General features: G+C 30.1%; 1 long non-coding RNA gene across 2 annotated transcripts; it reads right to left on the bottom strand.

The window, feature by feature from the left end:
- Positions 1 to 1,959: 1,959 nt before the first annotated feature.
- LOC134254660 (uncharacterized) lies at positions 1,960 to 15,491 on the bottom strand. Of its 2 annotated transcripts, none has more exons than XR_009989353.1 (4): positions 15,413 to 15,491; positions 5,820 to 5,952; positions 5,065 to 5,557; positions 1,960 to 3,552 (listed from the first exon to the last, which is right to left on the bottom strand). It is a non-coding gene; the product is annotated as an uncharacterized LOC134254660 (long non-coding RNA). The 2 variants fall into 2 exon arrangements; XR_009989352.1 differs by lacking the exon at positions 15,413 to 15,491 and adding an exon at positions 9,123 to 9,156.

Here is a 15,491-nt window from a genome sequence, read left to right on the forward strand (position 1 = left end):
AATAAAGGCACAGTACAACCTTTTCCTATGATACTTTGATATTTCAATCAATGTATACAAAGTAAAAATTTGGTCCAAAGTAGAGTAGTTTTTTTTCTAAAACCAGCTTGATTTTCTAAAATAAGATGGACAGTATTTGCATAATAATTAAGTCTCTCATTCAGAATAGATGTAAACAATTTACCCAAACAGCTTATCAAAGTAATGGGTCTATAGTTTTAGGATCTATAGTGTCACCTTTGTTTTTATATAATGGAATAATATTTCCAAATGTCCACTGTGAAGGTATGATTCCTGAATCAAAAATCTTGTTAAATAATATTACATAAAAGTTTGACATAGTATCTATAGTAGATTTTATATATTCATTAACAATGTTGTCATGTCCACTTGACTTATCATTTTTCAGAGCATGTATACATTTTGTAATTTCTTCATGTGTGATTGGTTGATTTATGCTGTTATTGAGTTCTAAATTTGACAACAATTTTAGTTCATCTTCAGTCAAAACATGTTCGTTTTCTCCCTCTACTCCAATGTTGCAACAATCTTTATAAAAATCATATAGTTTGGATAATTCTACATTACAGCATTTATTGTTACCATCAGAGTTTAATATTTTCCAATATTCTTTTGGGTTATATGAACTTAAATATTGTAATTTCCTTTTCATATCTGTCCTATGAAAATTTCGAGCAGATTTTAATTTTTGTTTAAACAACTTTTCCTTTTCATACAAATCTTCTTTAAAAATATTACCTCAGAATCGTTTAAACAATTGTTGTGCTTTTTTAAAATTCCGTCTAGCAGATTTACAGTCTTTTGTCATGAGACAAGAACTTTTTGGAGTGATTAAATTAAACGTTAAGTCAATGATAATTAACAAAATTCTTTCTTGAGACATCACGTTAAACCTGTTCTGAATGATATTCAACGGCAACCTACCTTTTTCACCACGACTTCCCAACACTAATATAAAAAAAACGATAAATTTTAACCATCATAACAACAATTTAAGTGAGTTGTGTACATATATAACATATTTGACGTAGCACTGAATACACTTTCTTCAACATTATGTCTTGATATTAAAATTACTAATTTCATAATTATTCCAGGAAGAAAAATGTCATAAGACAGGAACTTTTTGGAGTGATTAAATTAACAGTTAAGTCAATGATAATTAACAAAATTACTTCTTGCGACGTAACGTTAAACCTGTTCAGAATTATATTTAACGGAAACATACCTCTTTTACAATGACTTTCAACTAAAATAAAAAAAAACAATTAAAAAAAAAACAAAACAAAAAAACAATCAATTATAACCATCATAGCAACAATAAAACGGAGTTGTATACATGTATAACATATTTGACGTAGCAATTAATACACTTTCTTCAACAGTATGTCTTGATATTAGAATTACTAATTTCATAATTGTTCCAGGAAGAAGAATGTCATGAGACAGGAACTTTTTGGAGTGATTAAATTAACAGTTAAGTCAATGATGATTAACAAAATTATTTCTTGCGACATCACGTTAAACCTGTTCTGAATGATATTTAAGGGAAACTTACCTTTTTGTCCATGACTTCCCAACACTAATATATAAAAAAGAATTTAACCATCATAACAACAATTAAAGGGAGTTGTGTACATGTATAAAATATTTGACGTAGCAATGAACACACTTTCTTCAACAGTATGTCTTGATATTAGAATTACTAATTTTATAATTATTCGAGGAAGAAAAATGTCATAAGACAGGAACTTTTTGGAGTGATTAAATTAACAGTTAAGTCAATGATAATTAACAAAATTACTTCTTGCGACGTAACGTTAAACCTGTTCAGAATTATATCTAACGGAAACATACCTCTTTAACTAATATAAAAAAAAATCAATTATAACCATCATAGCAACAATAAAAGTGAATTGTATACATGTATAACATATTTGACGTAGCAATTAATACACTTTCTTCAACAGTATGTCTTGATATTAGAGTTACTAATTTCATAATTGTTCCAGGAAGAAGCATGTCATGAGACAGGAACTTTTTGGAGTGATTAAATTAACAGTTAAGTCAATGATGATTAACAAAATTATTTCTTGCGACATCACGTTAAACCTGTTCTTAATGATATTTAAGGGAAACTTACCTCTTTGTCCATGACTTCTCGACACTAATATATAAAAAAAGAATTTAACCATCATAACAACAATTAAAGGGAGTTGTGTACATGTATAAAATATTTGACGTAGCAATGAATACACTTTCTTCAACAGTATGTCTTGATATTAGAATTACTAATTTCATAATTATTCCAGGAAGAAGAATGTCATAAGACAGGAACTTTTTGGAGTTATTAAATTAAGAATTAAATCAATCATATTTAACAAAATTACTTCTTGTGACATCACATTAAACCTGTTCAGAATTATATTTAACGGAAACCCACCTTTTTCACCACGACTTCCCAAAACTAATATAAAAAAACGATAAATTTTAACCATCATAACAACAATTAAACTGAATTGTGTACATATATAACATATTTGACGTTGCACTGAATACACTTTCTTCAACATTATGTCTTGATATTAAAATTACTAATTTCATAAATATTCCAGGAAGAAGAATGTCATAAGACAGGAACTTTTTGGAGTGATTAAATTAACAGTTAAGTCAATGATAATTGATAAAATTACTTCTTGCGACATTACATGTTCGTTTAACCTGTTCTGAATTATATTTAAAGGAAACCTACCTCTTTTACCGTGAATTCCCACTAATATATATATATAAAAAAAAAAAAAATCAATTTTAACCATCATAACAACAACAAAAGGGAGTTGTGTACATGTATAACATATTTGACGTAGCAATGAATACACTTTCTTCAACATTATATCTTGGTATTAAAATTATTAATTTCATAATTATTCCAGGAAGAAGATTGTCACGAGACAGAAACTTTTTAAAGTGATTTAATTAAAAGTCAAGTCAATCATAATTAACAAAATTACTTCTTGCGACGTCACGTTAAACCTGTTCAGAATAAAATATATAACTGAAACCTACCTCTTTTTCCCTGACTTCCAACTAATATAAAAAAAACAAAAAAAAGCAATCAATTATAACCATCATAACAACAAAAGGGAGTTGTGTACATGTATAGGGTATTTGACGTAGCAATCAACACACTTTCTTCAACATTATGTCTTGATTTTAAAATTATTAATTTCATAATTATTCCAGGAAGAAGAGTGTTATGAGACAGAAACTTTTTGGAGTGATTAAATTAATAGTCATATGTATTGATAGCAGAATTGTAATTTGGTAGTAATATAGGATACACAAACTGGTTTAAGAAAAAAAAAGTTTATCATATACAAAAACAAGTAAAAAGAAATTTTGAGAACAAATCTAATTACGTTTTAAAGGTTTATTGCATAAAAAATGATATTGAATAGCTTTTATCAATGTTTACGGGTTGTAATTTACACTTCTTTATTGAAAAGTTACCATTCTGTTTAAAATTTCCCTCTAGAATGAAGAAGAAAAAAAACAGCACTGACTTTGAAAAACATAAAAATAAAGAAATTTCGTATTACAATCCTAAAAGAAATTACAAAATTAATATATGCATTATATTTTCTTGTGTTTATTAACTGTTGCAATTAACAAACTTGCCCTTATTTTATTATTTTTTTTTTGGCTTTCAATTTTGAAAAATGCAGATTAAAATAATTCTACAATTCATTCCTGATTTTGATTTTTCCGAATAAATTATTGCATTTTACAGAAAACTGCTTTAATCTTTTTTTTCCTAAAAAAAAGATATTTACCATCATAAAGGCAACGATAAGTAAATTCAGAAAAATGTCTCAAATAAAGAAAAAAAATGTTGGCATAACCTTCTGAAGGTGTTAGAACAGTTTCGTTGATATTGACTCAAACTAAACGCTTCATTATCAATAGCACTTATTTTATACGGTTTAAAAAAAGGTAAAAGTCGTGTGACAGTAATCTATTTTAGTGAAATTCAGTCAAGTTTATATCACGGAATGAAATATGGAAATAGTGATCAAGATCAGATCAAAATTCCATAAAAAAAATACAAAACAGGGGAAGAGCAATCACATCAGAGACAAGGATTAGGTTCCTTGGAAGAAAGATCATCCCCGGCCAAAGGGCACGTTTGAAAAATCGCAAATGAAAAAAATATATCATTTAAGGAATGAAACTTATTGTAAGTTATGCGATATAACATAAATTTGGGGCAGTTTACGCTTTAAAAACCGCGAAGCGCTTTTTTAAAAAAAGTACTGCGTTCCTATTTCAATTGTTAAATTTTAATTTTACAGTTCCGTCTGCATTGTGAATGTTGTGATTCATATGTAGTAATGTTCAGTAAATATAGAGATAATTAATTCGTTTTCAAGATTTCAACAGGGGCATTTTACAGATAGATTTTTGTTTCTAGAGTTTATGTAATAGCTTTCAATTAACTTTTGAGAGCATGCCATTACAATAAAACTATTATTTTATTGCTTTAATCGGAAATAATTTTATCCTATGGTATTTTAAACAATTTTGTATATTTGTCATATTTCCAAGAAGAATATGGAGATAACGAAAAGTGCTCAATCTCAAAGTCCATAAAACAAAACAAAATAGGAGCAGAGCAAACGGGGACCTCCAAAACATCAGAGATGGGATCAGGTGCCATGAAGGAGTTAACATCCCCTGCTGATCGGTCACAACCGCCGTGTGCTCCTTGTCAAAATTAGACCCCACCTCTTTCGTATCATTTACTGTAATGCATTTACGTTACAGTTTCTTTGAATTAGACAAAAGTCTTTTGTAAGTAACCTACGTAAAAACGATTTGCGTTGAATTTGAATAGCTCGTGTGCAATGCAATCTGAATTTTAAATCCAAGAGATCGATCTTAGAAAAGTAAATCATACTTTTTTTCTATCGAATAATAACAATAATAAAAAAATTGAAAAATAATGTTCTTGTTGTTTTAAAATTACATTTTAGAGAAACTTACCTCATTCCATATGTTTTGAAACACCTCTGACTAAAAAATGAAATAATTCAAATGCATAGAGCTAGGTCTGTCATTATTTAGGTGAAACAGTTATGTAATAAGTAGAATTTAAAACGTTTTTTTCTTAGTAGATTCAATAACATGCTTTACAAATTCATATTGTATTGAACAATTTTGCTGACATTGTCTCAAATCAAATATTATGTTTCATTAGTGTTCATTTTCCTACATTTTCCCAGCAAGAAGAATTTAAAGCGACAGAAATATATTTTCGGTGATGAAGGATATGAAGATAAGGAACAGCATTCAATATTAAAGTCTTAAAAACATTACAAAATAGGAACAGAGCAAACACGTTCATCTAAAACATCAGAGATGCCATGGAGGAGTGCTTTAAAGGAGTGAGCATCCCAAACGCAGAGTCACCAATTTTGAAGCAATATTTTACAGTTTTAAAATTATTGAATACCGATACTTGTGCGAAAAAGCGCAACTGAAAAATGAGAATGTTGTTTTATTAAATTTTTACTATTGAAAACAGTTATACATCTTAAAGCTTAATTTCCGTAATGTTTCTGTGGAGCAATGAAGATAGATCTAAATCTTTATTTCTGCTTCAACAAGTACTTTTACAAAATGAGGTTGTAACGTAAATCACACCCGCCTCATATATAGAAAAGATCGTAATTATTGTTTCCTTCTCATATCGAAACCTTCAATGATAACGAAGTACACATAAAATATAATATACCTACCATTATGTAAAACTCACGATTCGAAAGAATAGGTTGTGTTCAATGAGATTACCACGTTTGTCTGGAAAGTCAAACTTCCGAGAAATTTATCTGAGATGCCCAAATCATGCATGTATCACATCCACTGTAATATCTGTATATATTAAACATAAAGTTAGCTTTTAATCAATTTCTTTGATGTCAATCTTAGTTCATGTTCATATTTAACAGGAGTTTAATGAGCACATTTTTTATGAGTAGACATCCCATTTAAATTCTATACAGACCTCTAGGCAGATTTTCCAATGATAGAATATTTTTAACATGTTTTATTTTCATATGAATTTATGTCAATGTCAGAAGTCTTGGTCTGGTTCTCGGTTTCTTTAATGTAAACAAACATTTTCAAAACATGTTTGTTTTTCTTTTAGAAGAGTTTTCTTATTGAACAAAGATAAAATGTTTTACATTAAATCATTATTATATTATTATAATATCAAACATATTTTTGACTGATACATGTACCTAAATAAGCTTTTTATGGGCGTATCGAACAATATTCAATATCAAAGTTCATAAAACAATACAAAAGAGGTGTAGAGCAAACACGGACCTCCGAAACATGAGCTGGGATCAGATACCATGGAGGAGTGAGCTTCCCCTACCTACCGGTCACACCCGCCGTGTGCTCCTTGTCATGATCAGGAAATAAAGGAAAAATCCGTCGTTAATTCAGTGTATAAATAATGGACTAAAAATTGGTATGAAAAACGCCAGTCACTATTTGACTCAATGATAAATTGTTTTTGCTGACAAGATCATTATATCGACCATAGAACTTACGAAATGATGCCTTTAAACGAGACTGCTGATAATCTTGTTTCATGCAACAATTTCTATTTTACTCACCTTGATAACATGCAAGGTGTTTGGAAGTCTTAGAAAAGGCCTTACAAAAGTTGACTTTTGTACTCTAAAAAAGGAGGAAAAATAATACAGTTTTAAAGAAATAAGATCTTCTTAAATTCAGACTAATATGCCAATGCTTATTAGCATGTTATCGAATAAGAAGTGATTTGTGGTGTCTTGCAATGATAGCGAAAGCCTTTTACACTAGGAATCATAAAATACATGACGGAAATAGAAGGCAATTAATATCAAATAAGTATAAAATCATGACAATGTCTTTGAATATACATATCGTTTTTAACCTAAAATATATTTGTCGATCAATTTGAAATCAGAAAATGCATTGCTGATATTCAAATTTGCTTTTTCTGCAAACATATTTATGATATGACAATTTTTCTTACATAATATGATTAACTTTAATCTTTAACTTGAAAGAAATATTGTGGATAAATTTACATAATTTTGTGGATTCAGGATACTTTTATGAGTATTTTGATTACTTACGGGTAATTTTATAAACCTGAGGATCGGAATACCTTAAATTAAATAAAATGCCATAACTCTTGGATGAATTTTTCGCCTGATGAATTTTTAATGCCAGCAAATGAAAATATTTGAGCACAAAAATATCAAATAATTGAACAAACGGAATAATTTAAATATTTCTTCGTTGTCATGAATTTTAATGTGTCATCTATGCAAGATGAAACAAGACTATGTTTTTTCCCATAATTTTTTTAAACAAAAGTTTTTGAAAGAAACACATTATGAGTAAGACAAAACCACAGTACAAATAGCTAAATGCTCTGTAGCACCTAAAGAAGAGCATTTACCCCCATTTCTTTGTTTTAAATTTTAATGAAACTATGTGTGTAAACTCTGAAATTTTATAAGATAAAAAATTATTATTACTTTTCATGGCAGGAACCAACGTCCTTAATTTAAATCTCTAGGTTTTTGCTCTATTTTACAGAAAATATTACTACAGGTATTATTTAGTAAACTATGTTTTTTAAAACTAAATTTGACCAGCTTCGCTATCCGAACTTTGCCTATATAATATCTGGATAAGTTTCGAATAAATCTTGATATTTAAAAAAAAAGAATGCCATATTTGTAAATCATCTGGATTCATTGTTAAAATATCTCTTAAAAATTTGGATGACATATGACGCTAGATAAAAATAAGATATGACAGAAGTCCACGAACTTTTCGAATAACCCTCCTGTATGTATGCTTGTTCATCTGATCTTTCAAATGATTATAATACTGACTCATAATGTATTTGATAAGACCAACCCTTCTTACTGAGAGAGGGTATACTGAATTGGTCTCAAATCATAGCTTTAATCAATCTATTGAAAATGTCCTTTTACCCATAAACAAAAATGCTTGAACTTGTTGTGATGATAATTTAAGGAAAAAAGTCATCAAAAATTGTTATATTCGTGCTTATCGGGGATTGAATTATTATAGAAGGCGGAATTTCACAATTGAAAGAAGTTTAATATTATTAAATGAATAATGCAATGGCTTTGATAATTGAATTATTTGCTCATTAATAATTATCAGGCAACAAGTTTTCATAGCAATGACAAGTGCTAAATTCATTAATATTCTTCTATTGCGTAAGAAATAAAGAATCTAGCAGGCAAACAAATAATGTAATACAAATTGTAAGACATTCATTGAAAACATATTTTCAAGTATGTGTGCTCAGTCCAGAGTTTGTTTCCTATGATACAATCTGGTCATATCATAAGACTGAATTAGATCGTTTAAAGTATTATTTTTCTGTAACAGTGTATTATAAGTATATATGTTGCAGAACTATGTTGGAAAATGATAATCATTGAGATCTATACAAAGACCAGGAGGTATAAATTTCTGATGAAACAGATGTTGACATTATTTCAAAGCCACTTGTATGCCGTGATCAGGATTTTGAAAGAATAAAACAAAAAAGAAACAAGATTTTTTAGTGTCAGAAATTAAATTCCTTACAGTAGATTGTCAAAGAAGGAAAGTATAGATTATTTTGTCAGCTTTAAAATGCGACGATTTTTAATGAAAATTTAATTAGAAGAGCCCGCTTAGTAAAAAATATCGTGAAAAATGAAGCATTTTAGGATTAGCTCCTCTAAAATATTAAGTAGGCTGGTTCAGCGATTGTTAGGCAAGGTACTCCACCAGGATTTTTTACTCATCTGTCCTTATAAATTCTACATTGATCGATCTTGCATTGTATTCAACAGCACATTTGTCCCCAGCCAATAGATGTTTCCTACCTCCATCGCAAAAGTTAAGTAATCGCGATATCAAGTATTGGCATTGTACTTCACCCTCAACCTCAATTAATCAAAACATGATTCTAAAACAAAGAAAAGGGTGTAAAGGAGAAGTAAACATACGCATTTATTAAATGATAAGGAATGTTGGTGCTCTCTGATTGGTCTAGACGCCATTTACTGGTGTGTACCTCAGAGTGAATTCACCTCATATGACGTTCTGGGAGGTTTATTCGGGTTTTCCCTCTCGATCAACCATAGATTTGCTTACAGCTTTTTCGACCAATCAGACTGCGTGTTTCAAGGCATGTGTCGGTGAGAATGTAAACATGTCAGACGCCATTACCAAGAAGATTACGAACTTTTGAAAGTAAATTGTTGAGTATTTATTGTTTATTAATATTGATTAACTTTGTGAAATCCGGTAATCTGATTGGTCAATACGAAGTACTTATTTTTTAATAACGACCGCTGAAAGCGAATAATGACTCGCACGAGCTGCCTCGTTTTCACTTTCGCTTAAGCAAACATGGAAGTTCGCAAGTTGTAGGTGAGGAAAATTTTTCAACATCTAGGCCTAGTGAAGAACTCTGAGACTGATAATACAAAAAAATTACTAGGATATTTGTGAATATTTTTCGGGAATAATTAGCACATACCATTTCAAGGTTGATTCGACCTTTCTAATCAGCCAGCAGAGTTTTGACGCTGTTTATGCGATTACGGAGATTAAAGAAAATATAGACGTCAAGCATACCATGTAAGATTGTATCTATTCTTATAAGACATAAGTATTTATATTTTGTCAGTGCATTTCGTCTGCAAGTGTAAACGAGAGCGATTCTCAATCTGGAGAGGGGGTACTCTGTTATTCGGAGAAAGATATCTTGCGTCATTATTATGATATGCCATATATTGCCAAAACAATTTCCTCTGAGTAATATTCAATGAATTCTGAAACATTTACATTCAACTTATTTGTGGTTAATACTATCTCTGTAAATAATAGGATGATATACATTGCATTTATAAATTTGGGAAACTATTATTTATATAATATAATAAATATGGACTCAATGCACGGTCAATATGCATTTATAATGATCCAGAGTGACAGATATTGACCTCAGATACATGGAGCATATCGACCTCGGGCTAGCGCCCTCGGTCGATATACTCCATGTATCTTCGGTCAATATCTGTCATCCTGGGTCATTATAAATGCATATTGACCTGCATTGAGTCCATATTTGTATAATATTGTTTTTTACTTTAACACTAATATTTGTTAAGCTGTTGAAGTATATCAACATGTAAAAAGTGTAATTACACTTTACATTATGGATGTTTATATTTGATGGAGACAAGAATGAAAGAGTCAGCAGTGTTGTAAAATTCCTCATAATTTAATAAAACGGTTATTGACTTTTGAATTCGGTCTACTCGTGACTATACAGACCTGGTCAGGTATTGGTTAACCTCGGCCTTCGGCCTCGGTCAACCAATACCTGACCAGGTCTGTATAGTCATGAGTAGACCTCATCAAAAGTCAATAATTGTATAGAATTAAAAAATGAAAAATCGTACAAAATTATAATGATATTGCTTTGTTAATAATCTATAAAATATCAAGCGGTATGATACAAAGTATTTAGGAGCAAAGAGTGGAATTTTTAAAACTGTATATTAAAAGGCTGGTCCCCCGACTTTTCACTACGGTAAAGTGACATATTGGGAATTAACCCAGCAGGCATTTCAACGTTGATTCAACGTTGAATCAACGTTGTACTTCAACGTTGAATCAACGTTGAATTTTGGTTGCATATGAAAGTTGAGGCAACGTTGAAACATAACGTTGTTTCAACGTCAATTTTCAACGTTGAATCAACGTTGAAAATAGGTTGAATTTTTGGTTGATTTATGGTTGATTTTTGGTTGCAAATGAAAGTTGATGCAATGTTGAAGCTTCAACGTTGTTTCAACGTCAAATATCAACATTGAACAAAAGTAAACATTGGTTGTAATTAGGTTGAGATTTGGTTGAAATTTTTTGGTTGTACAAACGTTGATATTTGGTTGAAATCACGTTGAAGTCATATTACATGTGAACGTTTTACTTTATAAATAAATACATTTCAAATTCTAATAATTTTTTTATTCATATAGTTGCGTAATATTTATATAAGTAATAATCCAGTATTACGATTGTGAGAGAATTCATTTTAGTTGTATTTTAAAGACAAACACAAATTTGGATTCATTCACTGAATTCTAAAAAATCACTGCTTGATAAAATTTATATTCCTAGTGAAAAGGGGGTCACAGTTATCACATCAAGGTTCTTCAAAGTACGAGGGCCGTTCAAAAATTACGCGGACTAGTTGCACAGAAAAAATATTTGACGACCTAATCGGGCAAAATGTCACACATAATATTAAAGAATCTTTACTTATATGGTCTTCAAAATTTCACATAAAAAGTTGTAAATTGGTATCAATTTTGAGTGATTTTTCAGGACATATCATTAAGTTACGGAGCAGCAAAATATTCGACGTCACCGGCATAATAAAAAAATAGGTGATTGATCTCTCATTTTCTCAAAATTTTCCCAAGAGTACCTGTACAGTTTGAGTTACTTTATCTACTCAACATCCAAACACCATTTCTTGTCAAGCTTATAAATCGATTGAACAAATAGAGAATGTTCATTTTTGTTTTAGAACCACAAACTTCAGGTATTTATGAGATATATTGTAATATTAGTGACTCTCATTCACGTTCTTTATTGTCCGCGGATAAAGTTTTCGTCGAAAATATTCTTCCCGTCCTCCCGTATAGCCTTTTTACAAAGGTCTAACAGTCTATAATTTCAAATTGCTATTTGTGGCCGAATGTTACGAATACCATAGTTTACTACATGTTTGATTATGCATATTTTGGATCCATCTTGTCGATATCACGAGCATTATACATAATTTTACAATAGTGTGATGCGCCGTCATTTCAGGAGACGTCATTTTCACAGTTTTCACGGGAATCGCATCAGAGAAAAATCACTATATTTCTCTAAATACTTCAAATATCACGTTAGAAATCTAAAAACATAATAATAGAACAATTTAAAGATACATTTGAGAAAATTGTCGAAAAATATCGCGAATTATATAGAAAATAAATGAGTTAAATTTTGGACTCTGCATGCTTTTGCTTTAATTTTTTTGTCGTGCTCCGTACCTCACCATCAGCGATATCAACATACCGATAATTTTCGTAAAAAATTTTTAAAATACAAAAATTTTGCTCAAAATTTATTAGAATCTTTAAGATACATATTTCTGTGAACTTTCATAACTATATGACGTCTGTAAGGGTAAATAATAGCCCAGTCCGCGTAATTTTTGAACGGCCCTCGTACGCGTCTGTCTTACACTACTAAGTTCCACAAAGTGGCGGATGCATTGATTTTAATCACGCATATACATCTGTAGTTAAGTCCTACGAATGAAAGAAATGAACAGGAGAATCCACCCTCTAGAGCAACAGCCTAACAATAAAAGAAATAAAGATGTGAAAGAAATTTCTTCGATACAACGTATGTAACACGTTATTTCAAACGATAAAAATAAATATACATAATTAATTTTAAAAATCACACAAAGGAATATTTTCCGGTACTTGGATTTAATTAACATGATTAAAAAGAATTATAGTTAACATCATATTAAAATTTGTATTAGTATGCCTAAAAAAATATTACTGAAGAAAATGTTATAGACAAATTGTACTTACAAAATGTTGCATTCCTTTGTATAATTTTCACGGGTGAAGAATCTGATGCAATCAAGGCTGACTATATCCAATCAATTCCCTCACCACTGGCTGAACCATACGATGAACTAAAATTAATTAAATTGTATAATATATTAGTATACTTATATTTCATAACCAAATGAATATCAACAATACACATAATACACGAACAAAGGAAGTGCATTTCACGTAGATTTCACATATACTTATAAAACAAGAATTAAATGATGTACAGATACTAAATAAACTTAATTTCTTAAATCCATGAAAAGGAAATAATACTTACTGAGCAGAAGTTGATATTACAGCCTTAATCCTTGTGTATGTATCTTAAAAACACATTAAATATGAACAGCGCGCACTTCTTGTCCATCAGTTGAATTCAAATTTTGACCTAGATAAGCTGCAGCTATACTCTGCCCAGCAAGAAAATTGCATAACAAGGTTATCCTGACACTGAAACTGACCAACTAAGTGAGAGGCACTCCTTATCTGATATCTGAAAGGTTTTTGGGGAGTGGATCTTAAGTAATGCTATTTGACCGGGGTTAATTGTCAGTGTGAAAATTTGAATTTTTCTTTTATATATTTTGTGAAAAGAAAGATTATAGAATTAATACACACAACAAAAGCACAATCTGATAAAATAAGACTTCTAAGATTCGCTCTGTATAACATTTTGCGCATGAGTATACGGCACGGATCTATATGAGTCTAATTTTATGAACATTAATTCGGAATAAATAATTATTTTTATTAATTCTAAAGTAACATGGAATTACAGTGAGATGTTGGATAAAGATATCATTATTTGTTTAATGCTTATATTTAACATATTTCATAAATATGTATTTAAAAAAAACTACATTCACAATTTATTAAATTTCACAATGGTACTAGCTGAACTGGCACAACTCTTTTGAGTAAATCAATTCATAATGCATGTGTTTCATTTATTATGTATAATTATATATATAATATTTTCTAACAATGCATACAGCCATGTGTATCTTGCGAAAAATCGCATAAATTAAGAGTTAAAGACACCTTTATATTTTGATCTTAAAAACTAAAATGCTCAATACTCATTACCCGTTCTTTTCTTAACTTTCTTAAAGTTGAAAATATGTTGGATCTTCCACGTTGTTTCAACGTTGAAATCAACAAACAGTCAACTTTGCATTTTTAAGCCTTGTTTCAATTCTATAATATCAGAAAATACTCAACGTTGAAAACATGTTGAATCTTCAACATTGTTTCAACATTGAAATATCAATAAACTTCAAAAGTTGAAAATTTGTTGCAGCTTCAATGTTGTTTCAAGGTTGAATATCGACAAGCATTCAACGTTGAAAATATGTTGCAGCTTCAACGTTGAAATATCAACGAACATGAAAAGTTGAGAATATGTTGCAGCTTCAACGTTGTTTCAACGTTGAAATATCAACGATCATTCAACGTTGAAAATATGTTGCAGCTTCAACGTTGTTTCAACGTTGAAATATCGACGAACATTCAACGTTGAAAATATCTTGCAGCTTCAACGTTGTTTCAACGTTGAAATATCGACGAACATTCAACGTTGAAAATATGTTGCAGCTTCAACGTTGTTTCAACGTTGAAATATCGACGAACATTCAACGTTGAAAATATGTTGCAGCTTCAACGTTGTTTCAACGTTGAAAAAGGGTTGAGGATTCAACATTGAAACCTCAGCGTTGAAACAACGTTGAAATATAGTTGATCAACGTTGCAACCTATATTCCACCTCCTTTCAACGTTGAAGCAACGTTGCGTGCCTGCTGGGAAGTATTGTTTGCCCAAAAAAATTGTACTGAAAGAAGCCGGCATATTAAAAGACTTGTCCTCTACCTCTACCCCCCCCCCCCCCCCCCCGAAATAGGATTTTCGAGTTTGGGCAATGTTCTTTTTTGGCTTGTCAACTTTTCCAGGCAAATAGAAAACATTCTTTGGCTACCCCCCCCCCTTCCACTTCCAAAAACGATGATACATGCCTGTTAGGAATGTAGACAAAATAAAATAACAAAATAAGGTAAATCCTTTTCTAAATTCTTCTGAATTCATCACATTTCATTTTATTTCTTGTTTTTACTGTACACTTACTTAATAATAAAACGGTGAAATATCCAATGCGTTTAAAAATAAACACAATGAAAAACACAATTGTGTAAAACGAAAGTAAATAGATTATGAATAGATTATGAATAAAGGACATACATGTAGCACAAAGTGACATTTTTGTGAGAATTTTTTTCTATAAGTTCATTATTATTATTCCTATCAAAATGAATTATAGACTGTATATTAGAGCTGAGTTTACGTGATACATATATATAGAGTTAATAACACGAACGATGAAGAAAATTTTGGAATACACACATAATACTATATTTAAAACATGTATGTCCACAGTATTTCAAATAAACTGAAGTAATTAATATTATTTAGGAATAAATTTTACCACATATAAAAATATATCATCAAATTTTAAAATGTAACAAAACTCTGTATTCAGTTATCAAATCTTTTTTTTATTTAAATGTTGATAATTAGTTAGTTGAAGAAAACAAAAACTGGCTTACCTTTACATGCGAACTGTATGTCTCTATAGTGAAAATCGCTGAAAAACGTGATGTTGTCTTAAGGCAAAGTAAACGATAA

Source organism: Saccostrea cucullata, unplaced genomic scaffold, assembly GCF_032062105.1.
Source record: "Saccostrea cucullata isolate Sc308-1 unplaced genomic scaffold, CSIRO_AGI_Scuc_v1 ctg1331, whole genome shotgun sequence".
Classification (NCBI taxonomy): Eukaryota; Metazoa; Mollusca; class Bivalvia; order Ostreida; family Ostreidae; genus Saccostrea; species Saccostrea cuccullata.